Below are 12855 nucleotides of genomic sequence, written 5' to 3' on the forward strand. Positions count from 1 at the left end.
AGGAAGGATGGATCATTACATAAGAAAATTAAAGCTGTTGTAAGATATTCATTTTCAGCCTTGTGTAGTATGCTTTGAGCAAAATCTGCCCAACTTAAAAAAAAATCCCTGAACTATTTAATATTAGTTAGAATCATTGAATATTGTTATTTAGTGTCCAGCACATCAAGAGTCTGAATCTTTTATCTTGAATTTATCATGTTTATTCACTCTGGTTGATCTTTGCCTGTGTCGCTTTTGGTGATGTCTTTTGTGGCAGTTGTACATCCAAAACCTATTTTTTCACATAACTCTATAGCCATTGAGTGAAATATTGAGGAAACAAAAACTCATTTGTTCAACTATTATCTTAGGCATAAACTCGCTAAATCAATGTAGGCCCACATATAACTTAGATTTCTTATCCATTAACTTTCCAACTGGTTTGTTCTGCATTTTAAAGCCATTTTTATTCAAGGTAATTTCTGACTTAATGGAGAAAACAATTTCAGGGGTGGGATGCTGGGTTCTGGCTTTCTTTAGTTATAGGATTGTGCAAGGGATATGTATAAATCAGTGGTGGGTTGCCCCCGGTTCGGACCAGTTTGCAAGAACCGGTAGTAAAACCGGTGGGAGACTCCACCCACTGACCCAGACATCATCATAGGTGATCTGCGCATGCGCAGAAAAGCACGCGTGGGCGTGATGCAAACCGGTAGTAAGGTAAGTAGAACCCATCCCTGGTATGAATGTCCAGTTCATTATACAGTCTGGTGTTCTGTTGCCATCTGGCCTTCCCACTCGTCCATTCAATAATGTGGGATTCAATGAAGAGAACTTCTCACATGGTGCTTTTCCAGATCAGGCAGAAACAGCTAGGAGGGCCACAGAACGGGAAAAAACAAAAATATCATCTCTGGTTTTCTTCCAACAATAAAACTCAAAACCTTACCAGAATAATTTCTGAAATATCCACTGTTCTATTATGAAGACACTTCTTGGATGAGAAGTGAAATGTCTTCAAAGAAAAACCAGAAAGTCCAGTTGCGTCTTGAAAAAAAGCACTTTTGGGACACCAGAATCACATTTTTGCAAGCTGGGCAGCCATAGGTATCCTTTAATTTTATTTATTTATTTTATTTATTTTTTATTTATTTATTTTGTCAAGCTTATATAAGATAACGGATAAAAGTATAAACATGATTAAGAATACATGAAATGGGTACGAATAAAAAGGGACATTAGGACAGGGACGATAGGCACCTTGGTGCGCTTATGCATGCCCCTTATAGACCTCTTAGGAATGGGGTGAGGTCAACAGTAGACAGTCTAAGGTTAAAGTTTTGGGGGTTTGGGGATGAAACCACAGAGTCAGGTAGTGCATTCCAGACATTGACCACTCTGTTGCTGAAGTCATATTTTCTGCAATCGAGTTTGGAGCGATTCACTTTAAGTTTGTATCTATTGTGTGCTCGTGTATTGTTGTGGTTGAAGCTGAAGTAGTCATTGACAGGTAGGACATTGTAACAGATAATTTTATGTACTACACTTAGGTCAGACCGAAGGCGACATAGTTCTAAATTGTCTAAGCCCAAAATTTCAAGTCTGGTGGCATAAGGTATTCTATTGCGAGCAGAGGAGTGGAGGACTCTTCTCATGAAATATCTCTGGACTCACTCAATTGTGTTAATGTCCAATATGCAGTGGGGGTTCCAGGCAGATGAGCTGTATTTGAGAATTGGTCTAGCAAATGTTTTGCATGCTCTAGTTAGTAGTACAATATTACCAGAGAAGAAGCTACCCTTCTTAAATTATTATTAAATCATATTAAAAAATAAAATTATTATTAAATCATTAATAATAACAAAATTAAATTAACAATTTTTGTTAATTAAATTAACAAAAAGATCTCTGAATGGTCATTCACTGCAAACTAAAAAGAATTCAGCAAAATTGCTTAGAAAAGAATAGGCAACTTTATGTTGCGTCAACAGAAATATAGATTCCAAATCCTGGTTGAGTGATGGTTCTCCTTAATTCTGCTTCGTTCATTTCAAGCATTGTGATTAATTCTGACATCACATTTTAAAAAAGAAATAAAGAGAGAAAAATGGAGCAGATGGAGAGGAGGGCAAGGAGGAGAATCTGAGATCTCCTAAATCTGATGATCAAGACCAAAGTACTATCATTCCAGGGTTCAGGAAATGGCAAAGTGATTTGAAGTTACAAAAAAGCAGATTGTGACTATTAGGGGAGGGGAAAAGACCCACTCTAATGATAAGAGCAGGTTGACATTGGAATCAATGACCCTAAGGAGAATGTTGATTCTCTTTTAGTGACTGAGTTGATATGAGGCCAGGCAGCCCTCTGTGTGGGATGCTTAAATTGAATTCCTGCTCTCAGCAGGGGATCGAATGCGATGGCCTGAATGGCACCTTCCAAATCTTTGAATCTGTTTCCAAACAACCTGTAAAAGTTACATAATTCTGTGATTTTGCCCGGTATAAGAATTGGTGCCATTTGTGGAATATATTTTGGCAGGACTCGCACATCTGCTCTCATAGAAATATCTGGCAATTTTCATTTCCATTGAAATGATGCCTGATTTGCTAACAGGTAATTTAAAAAAAAAAAATTATGACCACCTTTTTGATGAGATTATCTTGCTGTATTGTCCCTGGGAATCTTTCCAAAACCTCCAGTCTTCTGTCACTTTCTGCTTTGCTTTGCTTTGTAGTCAAGTTCTTGCAATATCCTTCTGTTTCCCATTTAATATAGGAATAACCACCTGCTGCCTGCTTTATAGGCATTTGACATATTTTCAAAGTATTTCTTTTCAAAACTGGGTCAACAAATGGGTCATTCTATTACTATCTGGAATCAAAACTGCTTTTTTGGATCAATCGTTGCACAGACAACCATTCTGTAGTCTTTTTTCCCCCCCTTCGCTTTTCTAAATTCCCCTTCTCTTTCTAATCTTTATTTTATTTTATTTCAGTTAGCTAAATGGCTTAGTTTCATTTCATTCAAACCTTGCAAATAAAATAGAACTGCGTGTTTTATCAAATTCCTTTATTGTGATGGAACAATGTACCAAACTATGCCCCAAACCACTATGGGAACTATAATTGGCTTCACTGATATTTTTCGGCAGTAGATATATTGTACAATCTCTGGCAAGTTGCCACTGCTTTTAGACAGAGGGAGCAGACAGTCAGAAATATCCTAATGTCAGGTTTTAATAACTTATTGAAATAATGTAAATGCAGACAGGATGAAATGAAGAGTGAAACAAGCACAATTGCAAAAAAAAAAAAAAACATTTTAAAATTAAAATGGATCAGGCCATATACCATAACTAGAAAGCCCCAGTTTTGTAAAGTACAGAGAAGAGCAATCAAGTTGATTAAGGGCTTGGAGACTAAAACATATGAAGAACAGTTGCAGGAATTGGGCATGTCTAGTTTAATGAAAAGAAGGACTAAGGGCAACATGATAACAGTTTTTCCATATTTGAGGGACTACAACAAAGAAGAGGGGGCCAACCTATTCTCCAAAGCACCTGAAGGCAGAACAAGAAGCAGTGGATGGAAATTAATCAAGGAGAGAAGCAACCTAGAACTAGGGAGAAATTTCCTAATGGTGAGAACCATCAACCAGTGGAACAGCTTGCCTTCAAGAAGTTGTGGGTTAGGCAAGCAAGGAAATTTTGGTTACAAATTCAGAGTTGGCTAGAAAAAAATGTTTGGACAATGTATAGAATTTAAGCCAGAATTGTTTCTATCAGGCATTATAACAGATGGTTATAGCAAAGGGTCAATATACCTAATACTACACATCCTGACGGCAGCGAGAATGGTATATGCACAGCAATGGAAATGTGAAAACACCCCTTCAGAAAATGAGATAATAACTATGTGCAGAGACGGATAGATTAACGTTAGAATTCAAAAACGAAGGCGAGTCAGAATATTACAACACATGGAACAGATTTTATCAATGGTTGGAAGCAGGAGGTAGGAGTCAGAACATGAAAAAATTAGGTTAAGTAGACCTGGAATGAGATATTATATATGTATTAGAATGAATACATTGGTCAAAAATAATTGTACAAGACTAGCACAGTGTAAGTAGCATATATGTTATTTGTCTTTCACTTTGGTTTTCATGGGGGATAAAATGCCAGGATGGTCACACTGTGTTCGATATACTTATATGTAAATAATAAAAATATATTATTAAAAATTTTTTAAAAAGAAGTTGTGGATGCTTCATTACTGGAAGCTTTTAAAAAGAGACTGGACAACCATTTGTCTCAAATAGTATAGGGTCAGTCTCTTGCTTGGGTGTGGGGTTGGACTAGACTTCCAACTCTTATTATTCTTCATTCTGACATGCCTTCTGGACTGCAGGTATCATGTTAAATACGGGATTTATTTATTCATGTATGGAACGTGTATGGCTATCAACCTATCTCATGCTAGGTGGCTCACAACAATCAATAAAAACAGCCATGCCCTTCTCACCAGGCACCAAATCATCCCTTGCATGGAAGAGAGGATTGGGTTGGCTATAGAGAAGACATGCTTCTGAGATGCCACCAGATGACAGCATTTAAGAGAAAACATGTGGAATATGCCCACTCTATCCAGTGCAATATTCTCAAGGAGAGATCGCCCCACAAATAACCAGACTGTGTGCCATGTAGGGCTTTAACAGTGGTAACTAGTATCTTGAATTGCACCTGGAAAGCAACTGGGAGCCAATGCAGATCATGAAAGAGCAGTGGAACACATGCAAACTGCAGAAGCAACAGCATGTGCTGCTGCTTTCTGGACCAGTTGCAGCTTCTGGATGGCCCAAGGGCAGCCCCATGTAGACCACTCTGCAGTAAGCCAATTGGGAAGAGATTAAAGCATGAGTGACTACAAGCAAGACATTAACCATCTTACTCTCCCTCCACAGAGGAGGTTAGTGAAATGTATAGGGACTGATAACACAAGAAAAATAGAATTTTGGAAACTTCTGGTTAGATTGCTGAAGATTATGTTTCCATATTTTGTGGAGATGTGTAGACAGACAAACAAATGCATGAATGCTTACATACAATAAACACAAGAGCACTTTATATAATTCACTGTTGCTCTTATTATTGCTATCTAAAAAAACCTACCCAAACATCATATCAAAGTAGATCACCAGAATATACACCTCAAGTCTTTCAGAACATTTGAAACAGTTTTGTTAGATTTGAAACAAGTGCTTTGCTTTCAGCATTGCCTGACAAATATCTGAATATCTGCATGTTCTTATTTAGAATCTCCTCCTTCTTCCTTTTTCCAGTTCTGGATGGGTATTACCCTGATGTCTTGGCTATTGGCTCTACCTCAATCCTTTTGTCAAGCAGTGGTCTTTTAGTTGTATTCTTAAATAGTAGATCAGACAGTCTGGATAAATCTACTCTTTTTTATCATCAATAGTCAGGTAGGTTTCAGAATCATCAAATGTTCAGTTCTTGAACACTGATGACAAATATCTGGGGGTGTAACAGTGTTAAACTGTTAGGTGATGCACACAATGGCCAAGGGCTAGGAAATTTTTCTTCCCTATCCTTTAACACTACAAAAGATACTCAAAACAGCATCCTGTGAAGAACATATTTACTCTGATGGGTTCACAACTATGGTGATGCATAGATTCCCTGCAAATATCCATGCATCTCAAGAACTGCTTCTTTCTACTCCTCTGGGCACTCCAAAACGCAGTTGTCTGTTACAAGCAGGTGGAGTGCTTTGTCCTCATTTTCTTCTCATGCAGCATTGTTGATCGTCAATGAGAGCTACTTCTCTCCAGAAAAGTATATGGGAGATGTCAAAATGAGAAACGTCAGCTGGCTGTTTCTACTTCAGACACAGGCTTCACAGGCAAAATGGCAAAGTCACAACTTGTCATAGTACATTAGCTAATCCACAGGGTCCGTCATGAAAGCACTCAAACATGTAAATGCCATCTTTCCTCACAAAGGCAGTAAACGTGGAGAAATGTCTACCCTGACCTTTCTGCCCCGTCTTTTTGGGTGACTCCCAACCATAAGAGCTTCAGAGTAGGTGTGAGAAGAAGAATAAAAAACAAACGGGGACCTTGTATCCAATGTCATAATGATGGCAAGAATTAAAAAGTACCCTAACGCAGAAAGAAGCATATTGAGGCAAAGGACCAAGAAAGTTATTATTGATTTTTTATGACTGGAACCCTGTTGAAAAAGTCTTTCTCAGTCACGAGGCCTTTAAGGAAACATTCAGCAGCTATACCTGTACTGGAACATTTTAGATCTTTTTGCTGAATGCATGAAGATATAAGAGGCAGCTAAGCATAGGAAAGCTACTTCATTTGCATTTGAGTGCAAGTTGATACCTCTGAACCTGTATGTAAATAGGAAGACTCATGCACTGTGATCAAAGCAGAATTATATTCTGGCATTCACAACTTCAGAGAAATGAAACATAAGTGCCTACTCTGGTTTAGCTTCTATCCTTCCTATTTGGACCAGAACGGCCAAAACAGAGATTGCAACCATTTGAGGATGAAAATAGTTAAAAGCATTATTTGACACTTTCATTCCTTCCAACCAACTCTCCAACAGAGTAGAAAACACCTAAACAGGCTACATAAAGCTCAAGTTCACTTCCACCAAATCTTCATCTATCCTTTTCCTAATTCCAATCTGCTTCTGGGTGCAATTCAAGGTGCTGATTATCATCTTTAAGTTTTACGTGGTTTGGGACCAGGCTATTTGCCTCTTCCCCATTACATCTACCCAGCCAACCGGGACAGAAAAGCAGGGCATGTTTTAGGTCCCATCTGTTAGGGATGTACATCTGGTGGGATCACAAAAAAGGGCCTTCTCAATGGTGGCCACTTGTCTATGGAAAGTCAACCCTCCCCCCCCCCGAAATATATTTGACCCCCTCACCTTGTTGTTTTTCCAAATGGCCCCGAAGACAGGGGTGAAATGCTCCCGGTTTGGACGGGATCACCCAATCCGGTAGCGATGGTGGCGGGTGGTTCGGAGAACCGGCAGCAAAAATCCCTGCCGCCCCACCACCATGCCCAGCTGAGCCACAGGATCATCAGAGGCTTTTTTTTTTTTTACTTTTAAAAGCATTTTTTCTACAACCTCTTCCAATGAAAAAAATGCTTTTAAAGGTAAAAAAAAAAGCCTCTGATGATCACGCGGCTCAGCTGGGATCGTCAGACGCTTTTCAAAGCATTTCTTTCTGCAACCTCTTCAACCGAAGAGGTGGTAAAAAAAAATGCTTTGAAAAGCCTCTGGCGATCCCAGCTAAGTTTCCTGATAGGCAGAGGCTTTTCAAAGCATTAGAAAAAATGTTTTTTTTGATTTTTTTTTTTATTTTTAAACAAAACTTAAAACATAAAACAATTATCATCCATTACAATTACAGAAAGTGTATTGATCGGTTACAAATCTTTTGTGCTTAATCCTCTATCCAACATTTTCTTATTTAACAGTTTATTACGTTATTATTCTCATTTACCAATTATTTGACAGTAGCTTATCCTCCATAAGGGAAATAAACCCCTCTTTATATGTTTTATTATTTTATCCATTTCATGTTTCATATTTCATTTCCATGTTTTCTTGTCTAACCATTGATAAAATAAATCCCATATCAAATAATATTGTTTATCTTCTTGTTCCCTAATTTCAAATGTCAATTTACTCATTTCAGCACACTCCAAAATTTTCTTAATAACATCGTCATCCGTAGGTATCTTCTCTCCTTTCCAGTTTTTAGCAAATACAATTCTAGCTGCCATTAAAGCATTCACAATTAAATATCTCAATTCTCTATTGTATGTTTTTGGTAAGATCCCTAATAAAAATATCTCTGGTTTAAAGTCAATGTGTTTCTTTATCATTTTTTCCAGCCATGTGTGGGTTTTAGTCCAATATCTTTTGGCTACTGCACATGTCCACCACATATGGTAATATGAACCCGGAGTCTGATGACACTTCCAACATTTCTCCGATTTATTCTTGTACATTCTGGCTATTCTCGCTGGGGGTAAATGCCACCTGTAAAACATCTTATACAAGTTCTCCTTATATGCTGTTGACATTGTCATTTTATAATTCTGCAACCACAGTTTTTCCCATTTCTCTAAATCAATCCCATGACCAACATTTTCCCCCCATGCAATCATTGTTTCCTTAACTTGTTCTTCTGCCAATTTTACTTCTAATAAGTAACCGTACAGTTTTTTAATTACATAGTCATCAGAACCTGTTAAAATTTTATCTAAATTCATCAAATTACTATAAAAACCCTCCATTTTAGAATCTTTGTCATATCTAGACTGTATTTGCATATATGAAAACCAATCCATTTCAATCTCTTGTTCTTCTAATTCTTGCTTCAACTTAAGTTCACCCTTTTCATTTAATAATTCACCATATCTGACAATTTGTTCCTTTCTAAATGTTATTGAATGCGAGACTGCTTCAATAGGAGATAACCAGACTGGAATTTTTAAGTAATGACATTGTTTGATCTTCTCCCAATTTAATAACAAAGATTCTCGTATCATATGCCTTCTAAAATAACCCTGTATTTTTGTACTTTTATACCATATAAAAGCGTGCCAGCCCAACAACAAATCATGTCCTTCTAAAATCAACAATCTAATATTCCTTAACGTTATCCATTCTTTAAAGCATTAGAAAAAATGTTTTGAAAAGTTAAAAAAAAAAGTTGGCCACGCCCACCCAGTCACATTACCCACCACCACCAAGCCACGCCCACAGAACTGGTAGTAACAAATTTTACATTTCACCCCTGCCCAAAGACATGGTTTTGTCAGCAGACCTGCAGATCTCCATGTCAAGAGTAGATTGCTCTTTCACCTAGCTACTCCTTCGCTGAGGCCAATGAAATGGAGCCAATCAAGTGGTTGTTCCGATTGCATTGCTGCTGCCATGGGGGAAAGGCAAGTTATGGTTTTTATACTGTGGGGAGGGGAGGTTTCTGTTTGAAGCCACACAGAGTCACCTGTGTGTGAGTTGGACAGTCATATAAATTTGTGGAAGGAAGGAAGGAAGGAAGGAAGGAAGGAAGGAAGGAAGGAAGGAAAGAGAAAGAAAGAAAGAAAGAAAGAAAGAAAGAAAGAAAGAAAGAAAGAAAGAAAGAAAGAAAGAAAGAAAGAAAGAAAGAAAGAAAGAAAGAAAGAAAGATTGTTATCCATCTCTGCATGGGCACAAAAATGATGGAATGTGTTGAGCTCCATCCTTTACTAAATTCAAAGATTAAAACAGCTTTACTCTCCTGCCACAATGCTAAACTCTATATATGCTACAAAGGAACATAGAAACTGCATAATTTCATTTAAAATGATGCAAAGACCACTATGAATTAAGCCAAAATTAAACACCAAAGGAACAGTCATGATCTAAATTGCATTCAAGAGATCTGGATTATTGGGAATGAGCAAGGATTCCATTTAAAACAATGCAGTTTAATGACCTATCTTAATTTCCAGCATTATAAGAATTAAGATTAAAAAAACAAACAAACAGATGGTCCCTTGGTTTTCCTCACTGTTTGGAGAACACTGTAATTTTGTCTGTAATATTACCTTAACTCCCCCCTCCCCTCCCTGACACACACATACACACACAGGGTCCAACTACAGATGAATGCAAACGTGAGGCAAAGACAGCAGATTCTTGGAGCTCGAGTTTTCTTTCTATATACGACCATTTCAACAGCACTTATACTATATATGACCTTGAAAAGTGGTCTTGCTCGATGGAAGGCACTACCGCTGCTCCAGGAAAAGGAAAAATCAATAACAAACGATGTCATTACTTATATATCAAACACCTTGCCCATAGGGCTTCCAGCTCAAAGGAGAACAATTTCTCTGCTCTCACACTGCACTGTACCATGGCAACCCATTTGGCCTCAGTGCTGGGCCAGACTTGGCTTTTGTACAATTTGAAGGGATGGGGCTGAAGTGAAAAAGCCTTTGAAGATTTTCATAAACACCTATGGAGAGTTTAATGCTTTCTGGAGTATAGTTTCACATCACGTTTAGGTGGTGTGAAGTGGCAGGGTCAGTAAACTCTGAAAAGCTCACAAGAAGCATCTAAGAACTGAGAATGTGAAAAATTTGTGGAGGATAGTTTGGAAGGGGGCAATAAAAAGAGTTTCAGCAACTGCGAAAATTTCAGAACAAGCCGCATATGGAGAAATCATGTAGAAACCATCTTAGAGTTTGTTCTCCAGCCCATCCCATTCAATGAACTGCAAAACCCTGACTGTGTGGCATACAGGTTGTCTCCTTCTGTGCATTATTTGCATACCATCCAAAGAGCTACCCTGTTCTTCCCTGGCTTTGTAAGAATTAAGTCTTGCAGGAAGGATTTCTTTCTATCCCACTTAGTACCAAGGCTAAAAAGGTCATAAAATCAGGCTCAACTATTCTCAACCTATTCTCCAAAGCACCCGAAGGCAGGACAAGAAATAATGGATGGAAACTAATCAAGGAGAGAAGCAACCTGGAACTAAGGAGAAACTTCCTAACAGTGAGAACAATTAACCAATAGAATAGCTTGTCTCCAGAAGTCGTGGTTGTTTCATCACTGGAGGTTTTTAACACTGGACAGCCACCTATCTGAAATGGTATAGGGCAGTGTTGTGAACCGTTTCAGCACCAAGTGCCGAAATAGGAGCGTGCGCACATGCCGTAAACCGAAAGAGCAGCCACTCGGCGCTATTCCAGTTTCCAGAGCGCGCATGTGACCGGGCCACCTGGTCTTCCGGTTTCCGGTGTCCATGCATGCATGAAGACCAGCTGGCCGGTGTGCACGCACGCACTAGAAACCAGAAGAGCAGCTGCTCGGTGCTCATACGCGTGCTGGGAATATGATCTTCTGATTTCTGATGCGCACCAGCTACCTGGTCTTCTGGTTTCTGGCATGCATGCGTGCATGAAGACCAACTGGCTGGTGCACATGCACGCTGGAAACTGAAAGATCATCTTCCTGGCATGCGCATGCGCGCCAGGCAACTGCTCTTCCAGTTTCCAGCGTTTCTGCACACGTGAAGACCTGCCTGCCAGCATGCCAGAACCCAGAAGAGCAACAGGCAACAGCTCGCGTGCCCGGAGAGATGGCTCTGCGTGTCACTTCCAGCATGTGTGCGATAGGTTCGCCATCACAGGTATAGGGTCTCCTGCTTGAGCAAGGGGTTGGACTAGAAGACCTCCAAGTTCCCTTCCAACTCTGTTGTTCCATTAATAATCACCTTGCTTAGCAGTTGAAATTTTGTTCCCAATTGTGATTGTAAGTCAAGGATTGCCTGTACTATTATTTATCCATGCGATAAAAAGTATTTTGGATAGAGCTAAACATTAAACGGTTTAGATTAAAATTATAATAATACTTCAATTTGGAAGGGACCAATGGCAAGTCTTTGGGTAAGGGATCATCCTCTCCCTTGGATATGACTATTTTATGTGTTACTTATATGTGGGTATTAAAATCCCATTTAAATTATCTTAAAATATGCAGATCCTATGATTTAATTTTCAACCATGTCATTCTCACTTCCTGGCTTCCAAACTGATCCTGTTTCCTGCTCAGAGGCACTTTTCTATCTCATCATTTTGACAAATGGGGTTTGTTTTCCCTTAAACTACATAACTTGACTCAATTGTTTAGCCATTCGACCAACTGTTTGATGAGAGAGCTACTTCCCCACCCCTGTGTTGCATTAAGTGAGTCCAGCGAGGCCTCCCAACAAAAGCCTTTGAAAGGCATTTGTTAACTGCATTAAAACCTGATTAGGTCAGTTTTGTCATTTGCTGATTGATAAAGAAATGAGGTAGAAGCTTAATTTGGATAATAGATTCAACTGGCAGCCATCCCAGATTTGCAGGTGCTTGGCTTAAAGCATGTTCCTTCTATCTTCCACCAGCCGGGTAGAAGCCTTACTTAAAGCAAAGTTATACAACTGGCAGCCTGATTAAAAATGCTGAACTATTACTTTGCATCTACCTATAATCAGCATTTTAATGACCAAAAAAAAAAAAAATCTTCAGCAGAATGTGCGCATATATCTGTAAATAGCGTATCTTCTCTTTTTCTACAGATTCAGCATCCAATTAACAGGGAAGGAAACTATTAAATGGAGAAGAACTGATAACCGCCACCGTAAACATCCACTTCTAAGAATAACTCAACCAGGGGGAGAAAAGGCTTGCTTCTCATACAAATTTTAAAATACCTGTAACTCCTAGGGCAGTGATACCTAACCTTTTTGGTGTTGTGTGCCAAAAGTGGGGGGAGTGTGGGGGTGTCGCACCCACATGTGCCCACACCCATAATTCAGTGCGCCCCATCCCCCCCACGCATGCGCATGCGGCACCCCTGCACTGCCCCCACTTTTGGCATGCGATGGCACGGTGGGCCCAGTAGGCCCGTTTTTTGCCCTCCCCAGGCTCCAGAGACTTTCTTGAAGCCTGAGGAGGGTGAAAACGGCCTTGCCCATCCCCCCAGAGGCCCTCCAGAGACTGGAAACGGCCCGTTTTCCAACTTCCGGTGGGACTGGAAGGCCTGTTTTAGCCCTCCCCAGGCTCCAGAGCCTTTCTAGGAGCCCAAGGAGGGCGAAAACTGCCTCCCCCCCCGGAGGCCCTCCAGAGGCCGAAAATAGTCTGTTTCCCGACTTCCAGTAGGCCCAGAAGGCTCGAAAATCAGCTGGTCAGTGCACACATGCGCTCACATGCCCACCGATATGGCTCCATAGGTTTGCCATCACGGTCCTAGGGTTTCTTTACCTTCTGGATCTTGCTACT

The sequence above is a fragment of the Pantherophis guttatus genome, chromosome 1 (assembly GCF_059756535.1).
Source record: "Pantherophis guttatus breed Tessera chromosome 1, ASM5975653v1, whole genome shotgun sequence".
NCBI lineage: Eukaryota > Metazoa > Chordata > Lepidosauria > Squamata > Colubridae > Pantherophis > Pantherophis guttatus.